Source organism: Bos javanicus, chromosome 18 (assembly GCF_032452875.1).
Source record: "Bos javanicus breed banteng chromosome 18, ARS-OSU_banteng_1.0, whole genome shotgun sequence".
Lineage (NCBI taxonomy): Eukaryota > Metazoa > Chordata > Mammalia > Artiodactyla > Bovidae > Bos > Bos javanicus.
In genome coordinates, this window is record NC_083885.1 from 58,598,289 (window position 1) to 58,611,673 (window position 13,385).

Genomic DNA, 13,385 nt, shown 5'->3' on the forward strand with positions numbered 1-13,385 from the left:
ATGAAGATCTTTTTTGTACAGTTCTTCTGTGTATTCTTGCCACCTCTTCTTAATATCTTCTGCTTCTGTTAGGTCCATATAATTTCTGTCCTTTATCGAGCCCATCTTTGCATGAAATGTTCCCTTGGTATCTCTAATTTTCTTGAAGAGACCTCTAGTCTTTCCCATTCTGTTGTTTTCCTCTATTTCTTTGCATTGATCACTGAGGAAGGCTTTCTTATCTCTTCTTGCTATTCTTTGGAACTCTGCATTCAGATGCTTATATCTTTCCTTTTCTCCTGTGCTTTTTGCTTCTCTTCTTTTCACAGCTATTTGTAAGGCCTCCCCAGACTGCCATTTTGCTTTTTTGCATTTCTTTTCCATGGGGATGGTCTTGATCCCTGTGTCCTGTACAATGTCACAAACCTCAGTCCATAGTTCATCAGGCACTCTATCAGATGTAGTCCCTTATATCTATTTCTCACTTCCACTGTATAATCATAAGGGATTTGATTAGATCATACCTGAATGGTCTAGTGGTTTTCCCTACTTTCTTCAATTTAAGTCTGAATTTGGTAATAAGGAGTTCATGATCTGAGCCACAGTCAGCTCCTGGTCTTGTTTTTGCTGACTGTATAGAGCTTCTCCATCTTTGGCTGCAAAGAATATAACCAATCTGATTTCAGTGTTGACCATCTGGTAATGTCCATGTGTAGAGTCTTCTCTTGTGTTGTTGGAAGACGGTGTTTGCTATGACCAGTGCATTTTCTTGGCAAAACTCTACTAGTCTTTGCCTGGCTTCATTCCATATTCCAAGGCCAAATTTGCCTGTTACTCCAGGTGTTTCTTGACTTCCTACTTTTGCATTCCAGTCCCCTATAATGAAAAGGACATCTTTTTTGGGTGTTAGTTCTAAAACATCTTGTAGGTCTTCATAGAACCGTTCAACTTCAGCTTCTTCAGCATTACTGGTTGGGGCATAGACTTGGATTACTGTGATATTGAATGGTTTGTCTTGGAAACGAACAGAGATCATTCTGTCGTTTTTGAGATTGCATCCAAGTACTGCATTTTGGACTCTTCTGTTGACCATGATGGCTACTCCATTTCTTCTGAGGGATTCCTGCCTGCAGTAGTAGATATAATGGTCATCTGAGTTAAATTCACCCATTCCAGTCCATTTGAGTTCACTGATTCCTAGAATATCGACATTCACTCTTGCCATCTGTTATTTGACCACTTCCAATTTGCCTTGATTCATGGACCTGACATTCCGGGTTCCTATGCACTATTGCTCTTTACAGCATCGGACCTTGCTTCTATCACCAGTCACATCCACAGCTGGGTATTGTTTTTGCTTTGGCTCCATCCCTTCCTTCTTTCTGGAGTTATTTCTCCACTGATCTCCAGTAGCATGTTGGCCACCTACTGACCTGGGGAGTTCCTCTTTCAGTATCCTATCATTTTGCCTTTTCATATTGTTCATGGGGTTCTCAAGGCAAGAATACTGAAGTGGTTTGCCATTCCCTTCTCCAGTGGGCCACATTCTGTCACATCTCTCCACCATGACCCGCCCATCTTGGGTTGCCCCACAGGCATGGCTTAGTTTCATTGAGTTAGACAAGGCTGTGGTCCTAGTATGATTAGATTGACTAGTTTTCTGTGAGTATGTTTTCAGTGTGTCTGCCCTCTGATGCCCTCTTGCAACACCTACCTTCTTACTTGGGTTTCTCTTACCTTGGGCGTGGGGTATCTCTTCACGGCTGCTCCAGCAAAGCACAGCCACTGCTCCTTACCTTGGACGAGGGGTATCTCCTCACCGCCGCCCTTCCTGACCTTCAACGTGGGATAGCTCTTCTAGGCCCTCCTGTGCCCCCGCAGCCACCGCTCCTTGGACATCAGACTATCAGGTTCTTACCACCACCCAACCTGTGATCAGTGTGTGAATTTACACAGATCACCTGACCTCTCTGTACCTAGGATGTCCTTATCTTTGCAATAAATCAGTGCCAGTGCCTACCCCATGCAGTTATGTACATCAAACAACTGGCAGAATGGGCCTCCAGGGGGTTGGCAATAAGAATGGTGTGCTCCTCTCAGTCTATAGTTGGAATCCTGGGTGCTTCTTTTTACCTTAATTTCTTCCTATACTACATTGAATGTGAGTTGAGGTTCACAGATTTGACCTTCAGGCACAGGACTGTAGTCGCTTTTTGATCATTCCCTTTAAAGGCATCTCCGTGACAATGGCAGCCTTTAACTGAAGCTTGTCTTCAGGGATTTAGCCATGCAAATGTGTTCTCTATGCCCCCAGAGCTGGCAGGGTGTGTCCATTGGCCCTCCTGGCCCCTTAAGTGTCTCCAGCCACCAGGATCAGCCCCAGGAAATCCAGGCGGGTGGAACTTAAAGCAAAAGCTTCCATGTGGTCCAGAGGTTAAGACTGTGCTCCCAATCCATGGGATCTAGGTCCCTGGTCAGGGAACTAGAAGCCGCGTGCGATTACTGAGTATTTACATACCATAACTAAGAGTTTACATGCCATTAACTAAGACATGGTGTAGCCAAATAAATAAATAAGATGAAATAAATAAAATCTTCTTTAAAAAACAGCTCCTGAGCTAATCGGGGTCTCCACTTTACACTACTGGACAGTATGTAACTACTTTCTCGAAGTTTCTATATGAAGACTATGTCTACTGTTCATTATATTTCCTGGTCTTTAGGAGAAGATTGTGTGGTCAGAAGTCAAATCTCTGTGTAAACATTATTTTCCCCATGGATATGATGCCAAATGGAGCAACACATCAACATAAAGCATGAAGACTTAGGATACTGCTCTGCTGAATTTTATGACAAAATCAGCGATTCACTGTATGCAGCAGTGTTACTATTCTCTGATGTTTCATTGTTGGAGTTATGATCGGGGCTTACAGCTCCCCTCCTTCACAGACACTGGCAGCAAATGAGACACATTCACAGAAACAGCCGTTCCAAAGTTCCTTCCACACTTTTTGATAATACATATGTTTTTAAAAATTAAAGACATGTTAGCAGTTTATAAGTGGGTAGCTCAGTGAAATTTCAGGAATGATTGCACCTCTAGAGACCACAACTAGATCAAGAAACAGAATGTTCTCAGTTCCCATGAAACTCTCTTGTGCCCTTTCTAACTCACTGTTTCCAAGGCTATAGCTTTGTTGGGTATACTTGTAGCCCTGGATTATTGGGTATATAACTATTATGACATTTAATATTAGATCACATTGCATCTCTTGGCCTTCACATGAAAAGAATCATACCGCATCTTTCTTTTGGACTTTTCCCCTCCATTCCATCTTTGTGACTTTTTCTGTATTGTTTTCTATTATTTTTGTTTTTCCATTATCATTGCTATATAGGACTTCACTGTATGACTATCAAAGGATTACTTGATTATTCAATTGTTAATGGGTAGCTGGGTATTAAGAGTTAGAGGCTACTACAAGCAATGATTAGGGCCTGCATATAAATTCTATTAATATAACTACTCTTTGGGTGATACATGTACAAAATCCTGTTAAGTATACTCATAGGAGAGGATTTCTTAGAACAGGATTATGTCTGATCTGCTAGGTAGATATCACAGTTTTCCAAAATGTTTGTACCAATTTGAACACCCACCATCAGTGTATGAGATTCTTGGTTGATCCACAGCTATGCCAAAACTTGATATTTTGGTCATTTCTATTTCAGTTCTTGATGGTATTTGATGACATATAAGTAGTGGTTATATTTTAATTGTCCTGATTACCAAGGATGTGGAATATTTTTCCACATGTCTTATCCACTGAATAACTTCCTTCTCGAAGTTTCTGTTTGAAGACTCTGTACCCTGTTTATTCTATTTTATGGTTTTTAGGACAGGCTTGTGTGATTCTAAGTTGTATCTGTGTGTGTGTGTGTGTGTGTGTGTGATGAGAACCATAATTTTTATGTGTGCAAAAGTTGTTTCACCATATGGTTTATATAGCCTGTGCTCTTTAGTGTATATATATATTTTAAAATATTTATTTATTTATTTAGCTGCACTGGGTCTTAGTTGCATTAAGTGGAAGCTTTGTTGTATCACAGAGGATCTTTTGTTGTGGTGCAAAGACTCTCTAGTTGGAGATCCCTGGCTTAGTTACCCTGTGGCATATAGGATCTTAGTTTCCCAACCAGGGATCAAACCTGCGTCCCAGGCATTGTGAGACAGATTCTTAACTACCAGACAACCTGGGAAGTACCTTTAGCATATATTTTAAATTGTAAGACCCTAGAATAACTCCTGTCTTTTTTTCTAAAATAATACATTATCTTCTTAAAAATACCAGCTGAGCTACATGGGAAGCCCAAGAATTCTGGAGTGGGTTGTCATTTCCTTCTCCAGCGGATCTTCCCTACCCAGGAATCAAACTGGTGTCTCCTGCATTGCAGGCAGATGTTTTTACCAACTGAGCCATCAAGGAAGTCCCTACAATAATACATCATCTTCTTTAAAATTTAGAAGGCAATGCATTTAGAATTGACTTGTTTTAAGATGAGGGAAGTGATGGAGATATTTTTTTCCTACAGTAAGCTTCTTATTAAAAAGTTGTTTTATGCTTTCTTTCAATTTACTCTCATTTGTCATTGCTTCCTCCAGGTTACCACCACTTCATCCTTCCTGATGAATTTTTCATAAAATATACTGATTCTCTCATCATCTTTTCTTGTCTCCTGAATCCTTGGTAATTTCACAAAAGCACACAAGGAAACTTGGCTGTTGATGTCACAAATTTATATGAGCCATTCTATTCTGAGGAATCACTGTTGTCATCATTTAAAGTGGATTTTCTTGAATGACACAACAGCCTCCAGCCAACTGGCCATAGGAATAATCTTCTTCTTACAGACGGTGCTTGGAATCTGGGGCAATTTCTCCCTTCTGTACCATTACCTCTTTCTTTATCACACTCAGTGTAGGTTGAGGGTCACAGACTTGATTGGCAAGCACCTGATTATAGCCAACATATTGCTCATTCTCTCGAAAGGAGTCCCTCAGACAATTACAACTTTGAGGCTGAAATATTTTGCCAGTGATTTTGCCTGCAAACTTATTCTGTATGTTGAGAGAGTGGGCAGGAGTATGTCCATCAGTACCACCTGCCTCTTGAGTGTGTTTCAAACCATCACGATCAACCCCAAGTACTGCTGTTGGAAGAATCTTAAAGTGAAAGCCCCAAAGTACATTGCCTTCTCCATTTCCTTCTGCTGGATCCAGTGCCTGTTTGTACATCTCGTTTTTCCTCTGTATGCATTATATGTTTCTGACAAATGGCGCAGCACAAACATGACAAATACAAGAGATTCAGGGTACTGTGTTGCCACAGATCTTGAGAACATCTCAGGCTCAATATATGTAGCTTTGATAGTGTTCCCTGAAGTTTCATTTTCTGTGCTCATCTTCTGGGCCAGTGGCTCCATGATTCTCACCCTGTACAGACACAGTCAGCGAGTCCAGTATATTCACAAGGCTAGTGTGTCTCCCAGACCCTCCGCTGAGTCCAGAGCCACCCAAAGCATCCTACTCTTGGTGAGCACCTTCATGTGTTTCCACACCCTGTCCTGCATCTTTAACATTACTCTTGCTCTTTTTCATAATCCCAGTTGGTGGTTGGTGTATACAACTGGCCTGATTTCTGTGTGTTTTCCCTTTATCAGTCCCTTTCTGCTCATGAGCCGTGACTCCATTGTATCCAGTCTCTGCTTTCTGTACATGAAGAACTCAGTATCACCTAATCTTATCAGAAAAACATAAATTGTATGTTTTTAAAATTGTATCAAGTTATACTTGATTTCTCATGTGTTAGTTCCAGGTGTATAGCGAGGTGAATCAGTTATACACAGATATGTATATCTACTCTTTTTAGATTCTTTTCCCATATAGGCCATTTAGAGGATTGAGTAGAGTTCCCTGTGCTATAAAGTAGGTCCCTTCTTTTTTGTTGTAAACCAGGCCTCGGGGCATATGGAACTTGGTTCCCCGACCAGGGATTGAACCCCTTCTCCCTACCTAGATAGGACTTCATTTTAACCACTGGACCATCTAAGAAGTCCCCACTAGGTCCTTATTAAAGTGAAATCGCTCAGTCATGTCCGACTTTTTGCCACCCCATGGACTGAAGTTGACCAGGCTACTCCGTCCATGGAATTTTCCAGGCAAGAGTACTGGAGTGGGTTGTCATTTCCTTCTCCAGGGGATCTTCCTGACCCAGGGATCAAACCTGGGTCTCCCACATTGCAGGCAGACAGTTTATGATCTGAGCCACCTGGGAAGCCCTTATTAGTTACCTATTTTATATTTAGTAGTGTATGTTTAGGGCTTCCTTGGTGACTTGGTGATGAAGAATCTGGCTGCCAATGCAGGAGACTCCAGTTCGATTCCTGGGTCAGGAAGATCCCACATGCCACAGGGCAACTAAGCCCATGCACCACAAGTACTGAGCCTGTGTGCCTAGAGCCTGTGCTCTGCAAGGGAGGCTATTGCAGTGAGGAGCCCACGCTCACCACAACTAGAGAAAGTCTGCACGCAACAAAGAAGACCCAGCACAGCCTAAATAAATAAATAAATAAAATTCCACTTCTGATCCTTTAGTGTATAAAGGGTAAAGGTTTTCCAGGCATATTTTATATGCCTAAGATATTTGCACCATAGGCTCAAATGTAGAAACAATCCATGAGCAAGTTCTTACTCCAGTTTAAATGAGGGCTTTTTCATTGCTGTTTTTTGTTTTGTTTTTTAATTAAGATATTAAAAAACATTGAAGTATATGTTATTTTAATTTCAGGTGTAGACACCAAAGTGATTCAGTTATATATATATGTTTTTTCTTTTTCAGATTCTTTTCCCTTATATGTTTTTTCAAAATATTGAGTGCAATTCCCTGTGCTGTTGATTACCTGTTTTATATATGGTAGTGTGTGCATTAATTCCAACTTTCTAATTTATCCCTCTCCCCCTTTTCCCTTTTGATAATCAGAATTTTGCTTTCTATGTCTGTGAGTCTCTTTCGGTTTTGTAAATGTTTACTTGTATCTTTTCTTAATAAAAGATTCCACATATAAGGGATATTATATGCTATTTGTTTTTCTCTGTTCGGCTTACTTCATTTAGTATGATAATCCCTATGTCCATCCATGGTGCTTCAAATGGCATTATTTCATTCTTTTTAATGGCTGAGTGATATTCCATTGTGTTTATATACCATATCTTCTTTATCCACTCCTCAGGTGATGCACATTTAGGTTGTTTCCATATCTTAGCTACTGTAAATAGTGCTGCTGTCAAGATTGGGATGTGTGTATCTTTCCGAATTATAATTTTCTCTCAGTATATTCCCAGGAGTGGGATGGTAGGATCATATGATATTAATTGCTCTGTTTTTAGTTTTCTTAAAGAAACTGCATCTTGTTCTGAATAGTGGCTGAACCAGTTTACATTCCCATCAACAATGAAGGAGGATTCACTTTTCTCCACACCCTCTCTACCATTGATTATTTGTGGACTTTTTGATGATGGCCATTCTGACCAGTGTAAGGTGTAATCTTACTAGTCCTGATTTGCATTTCTCTGATAATTACCAATGTTGGGAATTTTTTCATAAGCCTGTTGGCCACCTGTGTACTTTCTTTGAAGAAATGTCTATTTGGATCTTCTGCCCACTTTTTGATTGAATTGCTTGAATTTCTGATATTGAGTTGTATGAGCTGTTTGTATATTTTGGAGATTAAGCCTTTGTCAGTTGCATCATTTACAAATATTTTCTCCCATTCTGTAGGTTGTCTTTCTGATAGCAGGAGTATTTTTTGCTTTGATGGCATGGCCACCAGTCTCTCTCACAGGGTAAGTTTGTTGGGGCTTTAGGCTATGTAGTATTAGGTTGGCTTCTGGAGGAATTGAAGATGACAGGATTAGCCTGACTCTCAGAAGAACTGGAGACTAAAGCTCAGCCACACAGTCAGATCCTGATGGAGCTCAAGTAAAACACTCTGGGCATCTGGGCTTAGGTGAACCTCCCTGGTGGCAGTACTCCCTGTGTCATCAGGTATCCATGCCAGGAAAATAACATATCGTCACTTTATGGGGAGAGGAAGACTGGAGCTCCAATTTGACTATTTTTTCTGAACTCTGACCCATGCATCTCTTCCATTGACATATGTCATTTTTTAAGTTGCTTTGTCATGTCCAACTCTTTGTGACCCCACGGACTATACCCCACCAGGCTCCTCTGTGAATGGAATTCTCCATAAAGAATACTGGAGTGGGAATGCCATTCCCTTCTCCAGGAGATTTTCCCAACCCAGGGATCTAACCCAGGTCTCCTGCAGTGTAGGTGAATTCCTTACCATCTGATCCACCAGGGAATGTATCTTTACCCTGTAATCAAGCACTACATTGAGTGGACCAGATCTCAGTGAGTGCTGAGTTCTTCTAGAGAATTACTGAAACTGAGTGTGATTTTGGGAACCCCCACACTTGCAGTTAGTGTCAAAAACAGGTGTGGCCTGACTGATGTTTCACTGTTAAACTTCTCAGTTGGACTGAAAACTCTCACAGGGGAAATGGATAGTGGGCTTTGTTCAGATTGTGTGCTTGCCTGTTGGAAAATGAAAAGGAGTGATTTTGCCCCTTAAAGTTCATGTCTTGTTATTCATCATATAACCAATGAGTGCTCCTTAATGAAATTCAGCAAAAGTATGTACAAAGACCTCTGGTAACCATTCAGTACTGCTGAGTGGAGAAAGCAGCCCTGGCTATAGTTAAAAGAATAGCACCAGGGAAGTGGTTTAGAATCCCTGGTGCTAGTGGTGTCCAGTGGTTTAGAATCCACCTGTCAATGCAGAGGACATGGGCTCAATCCCTGGTCCAGGAAGATTCCACATGCCACGGGACAACTAAGCCTGTGCACCACAACTACGCAAGACCATGGGTCTAGAGCCTGTGCTCTGGGAGAATAGAAGCCACTACAATGAGAAGCCCACACACCACAATTAGAGAGTAGCCCCTGCTCACTGCAACTAGAGAAAGGCCATATGCATCAATGAAGAGCCAGCAAACCAAAAATACATTTAAAAAAATAGTTGATACTGTCTGCTAAACCATCTGATCCTGGTGTTTTCATCTGTGACAGGCACTTTTATAAATACCTCTCTGTCTTCTGTGGATATTTCTCTTTTTGCACTTCATATCAGTGTTGAGATCTGTATTGATAAAATACAATATTCTAGAAATGTCTATTATCACCATTTCCAAATTAATTTTCATTTATACAAATTTGTACAAATTAGGTCAATAATTTCTTTTCTATTTTTTAACTATTTATTTTACTTTTTAAAATATAAATTTATTTATTTTAATTGGAGGTTAATTACTTTACAATATTGTATTTGTTTTGCCATACATCAACACGAATCCGCCACAGGTATACACGTGTTCCCCATCCCGAACTCCTCTTCCTCCTTGGAGTATAGCCAATTAATGGGGCTTCCCAGGTGGCACTAGTAGTAAAGAACCTGCAGGAGACTAGAGTTCAATCCCTGAATCAGGAAGATCCCCTGGAGGAGGGCATGGCTACCCACTCCAGTATTGTTGCCTGGAGAATCCCATGCACAGAGGAGCCTGGCAGGCTATAGTCCATAGGGTTGCAAAGAGTCGGACACAACCGAAGCAACTTAGCACACACATAACCAATTAACAGTATTGTGATAGTTTCAGATGAACAGGGAAGGAACTTAGCCATACATATATCTGTCTCCATTCTCCCAGGACAGTGATTTCTAATGTAAACTTATCGACATATTCTTCCTTTACACTTATCTCATTAAAAATTCATCTTGGACTCTCTCTGATTCCATGTATCTGCTGAGTACTTAAGTTAACGATGAAGCTAAATACTCTGAAGCTTAAGAAGAATACAATGGATACTAAGTGGAAGAACTTCTCAGGGAATCCTGGGAGACACATACATTTTGCTGCGTGTTGCTCCCAAGTCAACACTCTGATTTCTACTGCTCCTTCCATCTGAGATCCTGTCTCCATTGTGAATCATGAAAAAGTTAAGGGCCTCTCCAAGCACATCAACAGTCTCTTTGGAGACACTTATAAGAAAATTGGGGTTGTTTTTCATAATTAGTAACTGGGAAAACATTTTATCATAAACATTCTCAGCTCCCCAAGACTGCCCTGTCATTGCCACTACAAGAGAAATGGAATCGCAGTTCTCAAGGGGATGAGGTCACAGATCACAAACCCATTATCTCAGGGTCTGGCCGCTTCATTCTCACACACCTCCTGGCTTCCGTGACCTTCACACTGAGCCCACCCTGCTGGCAATAGGAAGGAGTCAGGTATGGTATTTTCAGTCTGAGAGGCAGAGTCAGGAAGGGAGGTAATCTGAGCAAGTGTTCATGTCTGGAAAAGGAATTCTGGTGGCTAGAGAAGGATCAGATCCAGTGGCAAAGCAGGACAGGGAGGCAGAATAATTTCTTAGTTGTGAACTGAGCTTTCAAAAAGAAACTAGGGTATTAGCCCCTGCATCAAACCTGATGGCTCCTAATATAACCTAATTAAATTAATTATAACCTAATTAAATCCTCATTGTGGATGATCAATCATAAATAATCCCAGTGATAAAGAAGGATCATTTATTAGGTATTTAAGGGCTGTAGGGTTTTTAAATTTTTGTTTATTTTATATTTACTTATTTGGCTGTCCTGGGTCTTCGTTGCTATGCAGGCTTTTCTCTAGTTGCAGTGCACGTGTTTCTCATTGTTGTGTCTTCTCTTGTTGCAGAGGACAGGCTCAGTAATTGTAGCTCCCAGGCTCTAGAACACATTATTTTGCCAACAAAGGTCTGTCTAGTCAACGCTACGGTTTTTCCAGTAGTCACGTATGGATGCGAGAATTGGACTATAAAGAAAGCTGAGCACCAAAGAATTGATGTTTTGGACCATGGTGCTGGAGAAGACTCTTGAGAGTCCCTTGGACTGCAAGGAGATCCAACCAGTCCATCCTAAAGGAAATCAGTCCTGAATATTCATTGGAAGGACTGATGCTGAAGTGGAAACTCCAATATTTTGTCCACCTGATGCAAAGAACTGACTCATTAGAAAAGACCTTGCTGCTAGGAAAGATTGAAGGTGAGAGGAGAAGGGGATGACAGAGGATGAGATGGTTGGATGGCATCACCGACTCAATGGACATGAGTTTGAGTAAACTTCAGGAGTTGGTGATGGACAGGGAGGCCTGGCGTGCTGCAGTCCATGGGGTCGCAAAGAGTCAGACACGACTGAGCGACTGAACTGAACTGAACTAGAACACAGACTCAGTAGTTGTGGTGCACGGCTTAGTTACTCCATGGCATGTGGGATCTTCCCGGATCAGGGATGGAACCCCTGTCTCCTGCATTGGCAGGTGGATTCTTTACCACTGAACCACTAGGAAAGCCCTTTATAATTATGGGTTTCATAAAACAGTTGTCATGACCTAACATATCTTGTCTAACATATTTTATCTAAAGTTTAACAATACTCTCATTTGAATCAGTTCTAAGTCAGAAACACTAATACAGTATACTAATGCATATATATGGAATTTAGAAAGATGGTAATGATGACCTTATATGCAAGACAGCAAAAGAGACACAGCTGTATAGAACAGTCTTTTGGTCTCTGTGGGAGAAGGCAAGGGTGGGATAATTTGAGAGAATAGCATTGAAACATGTACATTATCATATGTGAAACAGATTGCCAGTCCAGGCTCAAGGCATGAGACAGGGTGCTCAGGGCTGGTGCACTGGGATGACCCTGAGGGATGGGATGGGGAGGGAGGTGAGAGGGGGGTTCGGGATGGGGAACACATGTACATTCATGGCTGATTCACGTCAATGTATGGCAAAACCACTACAATATTGTTAAGTAATTCAGTTCAGTTCAGTTGCTCAGTTGAGTCCGACTCTTTGTGACCCCAAGAATTGCAGCATGCCAGGCCTCCCTGTCCATCACCAACTCCCAGAGCTCACTCAGACTCACGTCCATTGAGTCAGTGATGCCATCCAGCCATCTCATCCTCTGTCGTCCCCTTCTCTTCCTTCCCCCAATCCCTCCCAGAATCAGAGTCTTTTCCAATGAGTCAACTCTTTGCATGAGGTGGCCAAAGTATTGGAGTTTCAGCTTTAGCATTAGTCCTTCCAAAGAACACCCAGGACTGATTTCCTTTAGAATGGACTGGTTGGATCTCCTTGCAATCCAAGGGACTCTCAAGAGTCTTATCCAACACCACAGTTCAAAAGCATCAGTTCTTCAGTGATCAGGTTTCTTCACAGTCCAACTCTCACATCCATACATGACCACAGGAAAATCCATAGCCTTGACTAGACGGACCTTTGTTGGCAAAGTAATGTCTCTGCTTTTGAATATGCTATCTAGTTGGTCATAACTTTCTTTCCAAGGAGTAAGCGTCTTTTAATTTCATGGCTGCAGTCACCATCTGCAGTGATTTTGGAACCCCCAAAAATAAAGTCTGACACTGTTTCCACTGTTTCCCCATCTATTTCCCAGGAAGTGGTGGGACCAGATGCCATGATCTTCGTTTTCTGAATGTTGAGCTTTAAGCCACCTTTTTCACTCTCCTCTTTCACTTTCATCAAGAGGCTTTTGAGTTCCTCTTCACTTTCTGCCATAAGGGTGGTGTCATCTGCATATCTGAGGTTATTGATATTTCTCCCGGCAATCTTGATTCCAGCTTGTGCTTCTTCCAGCCCAGCTTCTTCCAGCTCATGATGTACTCTGCATATAAGTTAAATAAGCAAGGTGACAATATACAGCCTTGACATAAAATAATTAGCCTCCAATTAAAATAAATAAATTTTAAAAAAATGTTCACCTGAAAAAAACATAAAGTTTAACAGTATTCTAACATCTATCTAAGCTCACAACTCATTTTATTATTTCAATTTATATGATATACAAGATTCCATATTCTCCAGGCTCCTTTGTACATCTCTTGTACTTTAATATCTTTCACAAGTCTTGCCTTATGGTTAATAGTTTCACTTAATGTAAATATTAATAAATACTGAGCACTGAGACTAAAATTATTAATAACTTCATTTCAAGCCTCCCTTATTTTATCACCTATTAGTATTTCATGTATCACAGTTTAGGAAACAAGGTAGTATTATCTGACAATTAATGTGGAAGATGCATTGTGTTTTTGTCCCTGGCATGACAGCAAATGAGTCCTGCTGCTGCCAAATTAATATTGAACAAATTTTATATTCATTCATTGCAACTTGGACTTGGGGAAGTTTCTGTAGAATTAGTCTCTAATTCCAGCTCTATATTAT